The sequence below is a fragment of the Photinus pyralis genome, unplaced genomic scaffold (genome assembly GCF_008802855.1).
Source record: "Photinus pyralis isolate 1611_PpyrPB1 unplaced genomic scaffold, Ppyr1.3 Ppyr1.4_LG10, whole genome shotgun sequence".
Classification (NCBI taxonomy): Eukaryota; Metazoa; Arthropoda; class Insecta; order Coleoptera; family Lampyridae; genus Photinus; species Photinus pyralis.
Genome location: NW_022170250.1, coordinates 9370354 through 9376614, shown reverse-complemented (window position 1 = coordinate 9376614; position 6261 = coordinate 9370354). Strand labels below are relative to the sequence as shown.

Genomic DNA, 6261 nt, shown 5'->3' with positions numbered 1-6261 from the left:
GAGACTTGAGTTTCTTGAAATTCTTCTGGAGATCTTTGAGGTTCATGGGAATTTTTATGATTCTTATGATTCACTCTATGATTCAGATTCGAAGTTAATGATTCAAGATGCAACATCCAATTAGGATTCGAAGAGAAAAATTCAGGATTCAACATGAACGGAACAAGATTGAGAGATTCGTATTCAGAATGTAGGATTCAAGATACGTTAAGACGTCCAGAATATAAGATTCAAAAAGGACAAGAAGTTTGAAATTGTAAAACCAAGACCTGCTAAATTTTTCTTTAACGATTCTTAAAGATTCTCCTGGAACTTGCTTGCCGGTTGTAGGTCCTGTTCTTTCCGATGTACGTCCTTAAAATCATTTAAATCCTTAAGGTCCTTGAGGTTCTTGAAGTTCTAGAGATTCTTGAGATACCTCAGATTCCTGAAATTCCTAAGATTTGAAATGGTTGAGATCCTTGAGATTATTGATATTCTTCAGACTCTTCAGATTCTTCAGATTCTTCAGATTCTTCAGATTCTTCAGATTCTTCAGATTCTTCAGATTCTTCAGATTCTTCAGATTCTTCAGCTTCTTCAGATTCTTCAGATTCTTCCGATTCTTCAGATTCCTCAGATCACTGAGATCCCTCAGATTCCTCAGATCATGCAGATCTTTCAGATCCTTCAGATTATTAAAATTATTCAGATTATTCGGATTTTTAGAATCTTTTGGCTTCTTCGGATTCATCAAATTCCCTGATACGAGTAGATACATTTAGAAATTTTGGCATTCTTCCAATTTTTTGATTCTTCGGATTTTTTAGATCGTTCACATTGATCAGATCATTCAAATCTTACATATCCCGTACAATTTCATCTAGTGCTTCAGATTCTTGGCATCCTTTGGATCCTTCACATCACATTACCGTTCTGTTGGATCCTCCGGTTTCCTCAGATTGTTCAGATACTTAGGTATAAGTATTCTATTTTCTCGAGATATTTCAAATACCTAGTACCTACCTACCTAACCTCAATTCTTAATTTTATTCGTTTCTTGTTATCCTATTCCCTGTTTTCCAGTAGGATATCATCAGATTGTGCTATCTTAGTGTTTCCTTATTCCTTTTAGCACTTTTCTATCATAGGAATAGGTACTTACTTACACAGTATCGTTTTTTTAATGTTATTCCAGTTCTTCAGTTTCTTTTGCTTTTTTCCTTCACGATATTCGCGTTGTTTGCATTCTTCAGTTATTTCACAACTGACTTGCAGTTCTTTTCCCCGTCCTTTCATGAAGCTGCCTTGAGTTTGTAACTTATTACTCTTTCTTCAGGTTCCTCCAGGTTCGTTATACAAGATCTTCAGGTTCTTCGGATTTTGCAGGTTCTTCAGGTTCTCCGAGTTGTTTATGTCCTGCACGTTTTTTACATTTTTGAAGTTTTTAGGCTCTTCTAGGTCTTCCAGGTTCTTCAGGTGCGTTCATATTGAGGGATTTTGGTGCGTATTGTAGCCAAAAATTTCCCAGCCGGAAAATATATGAATATCCCTCCGCATATCTTAGGTAAGGGGTCGAGAAATTAAAAAAAAATACCAAAATATCTCTCGAATTTTTTCCAGGAGAGACAGCTAAACCTAGAAAAGTTTACTTAGTGTCGCAAAACGCTAAGGACTGCAATAGTAGGACACACAATTATGGATTTAAACATAGGTAATGTGAAGGCCCACATTTTCGGATTTGATCCGAAAGTAGGTAAGCCTATTAAAAAATCGTTACATCGTGTAACATTTTAGGTACTATGTGCGGATTTCCGGTCTGTACAATGCATTTGTCAATTGCAGGTTGATTGCAAATTGCACGTTACGACCAAGTTTAACATGTGCCCAGTCGACCTATTGCTACTATCTCATATAGTAAAAATGGGGTGCCACAGGGATCAATAGCGGGACCCAATGCTATTGATCCAAAAGTTGGGAGACTGTAGAGAATTGTGTCGTTTGCCGATGCAAATGTCGGCGTTATTCAATTTTAATAAAAGAAGCGGAGCTTAAATTACTCAAACAAGAACCGCAATTGCTCCATACGTATACGCCATAATTGGCGGTGCATTTGACAACGTATCAGGGAAAAAATGGACTACGACATCCAGTGTACATTATTTGTTAATTTGAAGTGGATTGGAACTAAACACATACCAGTCGCATGCATCAGACGTAGAAAAAGGGTCTGATTGAACGATAACCGAACGATCATTTAATGTGCAAATCCACGTCGCCAGGGCTTATTCTTGACGAAGCCGAGTTGTAAAATATACCAAAGGTATGGTTACTTGAACATCCCAACAGATTATACCACTCATAAGAGACCAGGCCACACCCTTTTCCACGTTTCACCCCACTTATATAATCATAATGGACACGCCCCCATTACGAGCTTTGCTAAACGGCCAGAGGTGTCAGTTTCGTATCGACGTCTTCTCGATGACGGTTTTTTTTTTGGCGTGTGTCGTTTGCGCGCCGAACGAAAGTTATAATCCACGGACGGACTTCGCTTTTCGAAATTGGCGGCGACGGAGGCAGCGCCGCCGCGTTCGAAATTTCGGAAGTAGGTCGGATCTAATTTACTTTATAGGTCTAATTTTTCTCCACTAAACCTACTACTCGAAGAGAAGATCGGATCGTCTACGAAATAATTGGCGAATTGTAGTTTAAGCTTAAGCAGGTAGAGGAATTCCAGTTTTTATTTTATCATTGAATGCGACCACCACGTAAGACGATACGCGTTGAACGCTATTTATACCGCGCCAGGGATTTTGCGCTCTGGTAAGAAATAAAATTTCAATTGTTTCTCCTCTATAACAGTGGACGTTTATAAATCAAATTTCGCTCCTTTTTGACATGCAGTTTCCCTCTTTAATCCGACTTTTTCTACCATTAGTTTTTCTTTCCCTAATGGTTTACAGACCTTCTGCAGGAGTGCCTCTAAAGTCTAAAAAGCATTATGAGGCTCACTCTGTAATTGGGCCTATTGAGAGCCCAGAACATGAGGGAGACAATAAATAAATAAATAAAGACAGAAAGTCCTTCGCCTCAGTGCAAAACGCAAAAGACACAAAGCTTTTTCTCGTCTAACGTCAGACGTTTTTGTGGAAGAATATACCTAGCACAGGGGGTGGTATGGAATACCCCCTGCAATATGAAGATTTGATTACTTTTCGCTATGATCAAGACCTCCATTGTCGAGAGTTGCGAAAAGGTAATCAAATGTTCGATTTGCCGAGGGATATTCTGCATATGCGGTGGTCTGGGGGGTATGGAGTACCCGGCAGCGATACGCAGATTTGATTACTTTTCGCAAATGTTACCAAAAGGGGTGGTATTAAGAAAGAATACTTCTTTTGCGCAAAGGTCATCAAATCTTCGCAATACTGAGGGGTATTCCAGGGTGTTATAATATCCCTCAGTAATACCTACTACGAAGATTTGATGACCTATTGTCAAACGCTACCATGGAACTGGTAGGGGTAGTAAAAATGATCAAGATCTCTTTTGCCGAGAGTAGGTATGTGTACTACTTTTATGAAAAGGTAAATAATCCTCGTAGTAGTGGGGGGTATTCCATACCATTCTGACTACCCGGTACTACGTTTTCCCACATAAACTGGAGTAAATCCGATGGCACTTTCTTGCAAATTATCGTATGGGCGTTAAACATTAAACGTTTTTGTGGATAAATCTAGCACCGAGGGGTCTGGAGGTATGGAATACCCCCCCCCCCCAAACGAAAGAAAGACATCGCAAACATTAGGTATATATGGCAGTGCTAGAGGTACCTACCTAGGTACTATATTAACAATGATCAGGCCGCATCCTTTGCCGAAGAGGGAACGGGGGGTTAGATGACGAAAGCTTTTTATTTTCAAACTACGCGCAAATTGTAGATTGCGCTACTGGCGTCACAAGACGGCCGTTGGTTGGTAGATATTAATATATAATGAACTCGCGCGGTCTTAGTTTTCAATTCAAAGACACTTTTTCGCAAAGGAAAATCTCCATAAACGCTGACGCTCGGTGACGCGCGGCGGAGCGAAGCGCCTTATTCGCTTACATTGCCCCCTCCCCCCTCTGGTGACCTCACAAAGTTACCATGACAGTGATAGGGGTAGTATTAAACAAGTATAAATTGTGCACAACTCTTGTGCAGATAAAGCGAATTTTTTCAAACAGAAGTAGCATGCTATATTTATCGATGTTTTTTTTCTTTGTGCATAATTTACGAGGAGGGGGCTCTATACACATAAACATTTACAGGTCGCCTGTCATACATTCAAAATCTACGCTATACAGAGTGTTTCATAATTGAATGTCAATATTTAAGGGGCCGATTTTTGGGTCCATTTTAAAAAGAAACGTTTTAACTGTTGAGATACAGGGTGGTAAAGTTTTCAAAAATAAATCATTTAGGTAATATTAATATCTGTAATACCACCTTAGATATTTTAATGAAATTTGGCATGTATGTACTATGTATCCAGAGGCATTTTTTAACGTACCACATTTTTTTAATTTTTACCAGTGGCGTACGTACGGAATTTCACATGCCCATTTTGGCAGACATTGATGGTACGCCACTGATTTCGCTGAAAATAAAAATTATTCTTGAAATCATTCCTATCCAATCATTTCTAAGCAAATTTGATCCCTTTGTTTTTTTTCAATCCGATGCAAGGTTTTCGCTTAAAAAAATAAAAGCCGTTTCTCTGCATGATCATGACACTATGGTTAATATGACAATATCACCGTGCAGAGAAAAAAATATTTTCTTTTTTTACGTGAAAACCGTTTGTCGGATTGAAAAAATCAAATGATCAAATCTGCTCATAAATGAAAATATTTTTTTCACCAACATTTTCGAGACACTGAAACCAATGGATATGTCTCGTCCTGACGTTCCACTTGCCCTTTATGAGTACCCCTTCCGACACTTCGTTTCCAAGATATTCGCTTCGACTTCATTAATAAATTTGTCTCGTGTAGACAATTAATGTTGCCTTTGCTGGTACCTACTTTCCTCAGCCGTTTTCAAGATACGCGCCCTTAACGGTTTGACATCACCAATAGATATATTTCTTCCAGACGTCCCAATCGCCCTTTGTGAGTATCCACGATAAGGGGCCGAGGAGGAGGACGATGGTTGGTAGAAATTAATTCCTTTCATTGAGACCTTTCATTAGAGTACCATGAAGGATAAAACCAGTTCCACCCCCCCTCCCCCCCATCTCTTTTGATAAGGAGTGAGAAAAAAGAGCGGTAACTGGCAGAAAACTGTACCTTCTGTGGAGACCTTTCATTAGAATATCATGAAGGCAAAATTAATTTAGAAGTAATCAAATCCTTGTAATGCCAGGTGATATTTTATCCCCCCCCCCCTCCCAACCCACATGACTTTTCTCAAAAGCTACTATGGCAGTGCTAGGGGTAGTATTAAAAAAAACCATGTAGCCTTCCTTTGCCGAGCGTATTACAGCTTTGCTAAAATCCTCGTAACGCTGGGGGATGGGGTGAGGGGGGGGGGTGTATTCTATATACCCGGCCTCCCGGTACTACGATCTCTTACAAGAGTAGGATAAGCTTGTTATACGAAAATTTGCTGTCCTTGTCGCAAAAGTGACTACGAGGATATGACAGTGCTAGGGGTGCTATTAAAAAATGATCAAATCTTCGTTTGCCGAAGTACTACTTCTGGGGAGTATTCCATACCAGTCGTTTTTGAGGAAGAATACCTATAGCACCATGGGGTACTACTCTTTCTCTCTCAGAAGACTATAGTGAGTTCGATGGCGTTTCCTCACAAATGATCTTATGAGTAACATTAGAAGTTTTTGTTTAAGAGGGGGAGGGGGGGGGGGTTGTAGCGACACCAATATTTCAGTGGTGGATTCGGCAGGGGGAAAAATGGTCAATTTCCCCCTATGACTAGCCAAAAAAGTTTTGACGAAAGGGCAAAACGCACCCTTTCAATTGTTATAGACAACTTAATTTACAGTAGTTCCGTTGCACCACTTCCTATCTTTCTAAAAATGGGGGATGGTGTTTTCGAGCGAGGGAAGTTAAAAGTTGTACATTCGCAATGTGCTCCCCTTGAAAAGTATCTCTGGATCCGTCACTGGCAGATTTGATGAACTTTCTGCAAAAGTTGCCATGGCAGTGCTATGGGAAAAATGATCAAATCTTTCTTTGCAGTACTAGGTACCTTGGGGGGGGGGGTGTTCCGTACCC

The 6261-nt window shown here is 39.8% G+C and overlaps 1 protein-coding gene across 1 annotated transcript in view; it reads left to right on the top strand.

The window, feature by feature from the left end:
• The first annotated feature begins 2481 nt into the window (after positions 1 to 2481).
• LOC116161554 (optomotor-blind protein-like) overlaps positions 2482 to 6261 on the top strand; it is a 73013-nt gene continuing 69233 nt past the window's right edge. The window contains exon 1 of the mRNA XM_031474943.1: positions 2482 to 2805. The gene's annotated coding sequence lies outside the window, so the exon portion shown is untranslated. The remainder of the gene's footprint in view (positions 2806 to 6261) is intronic.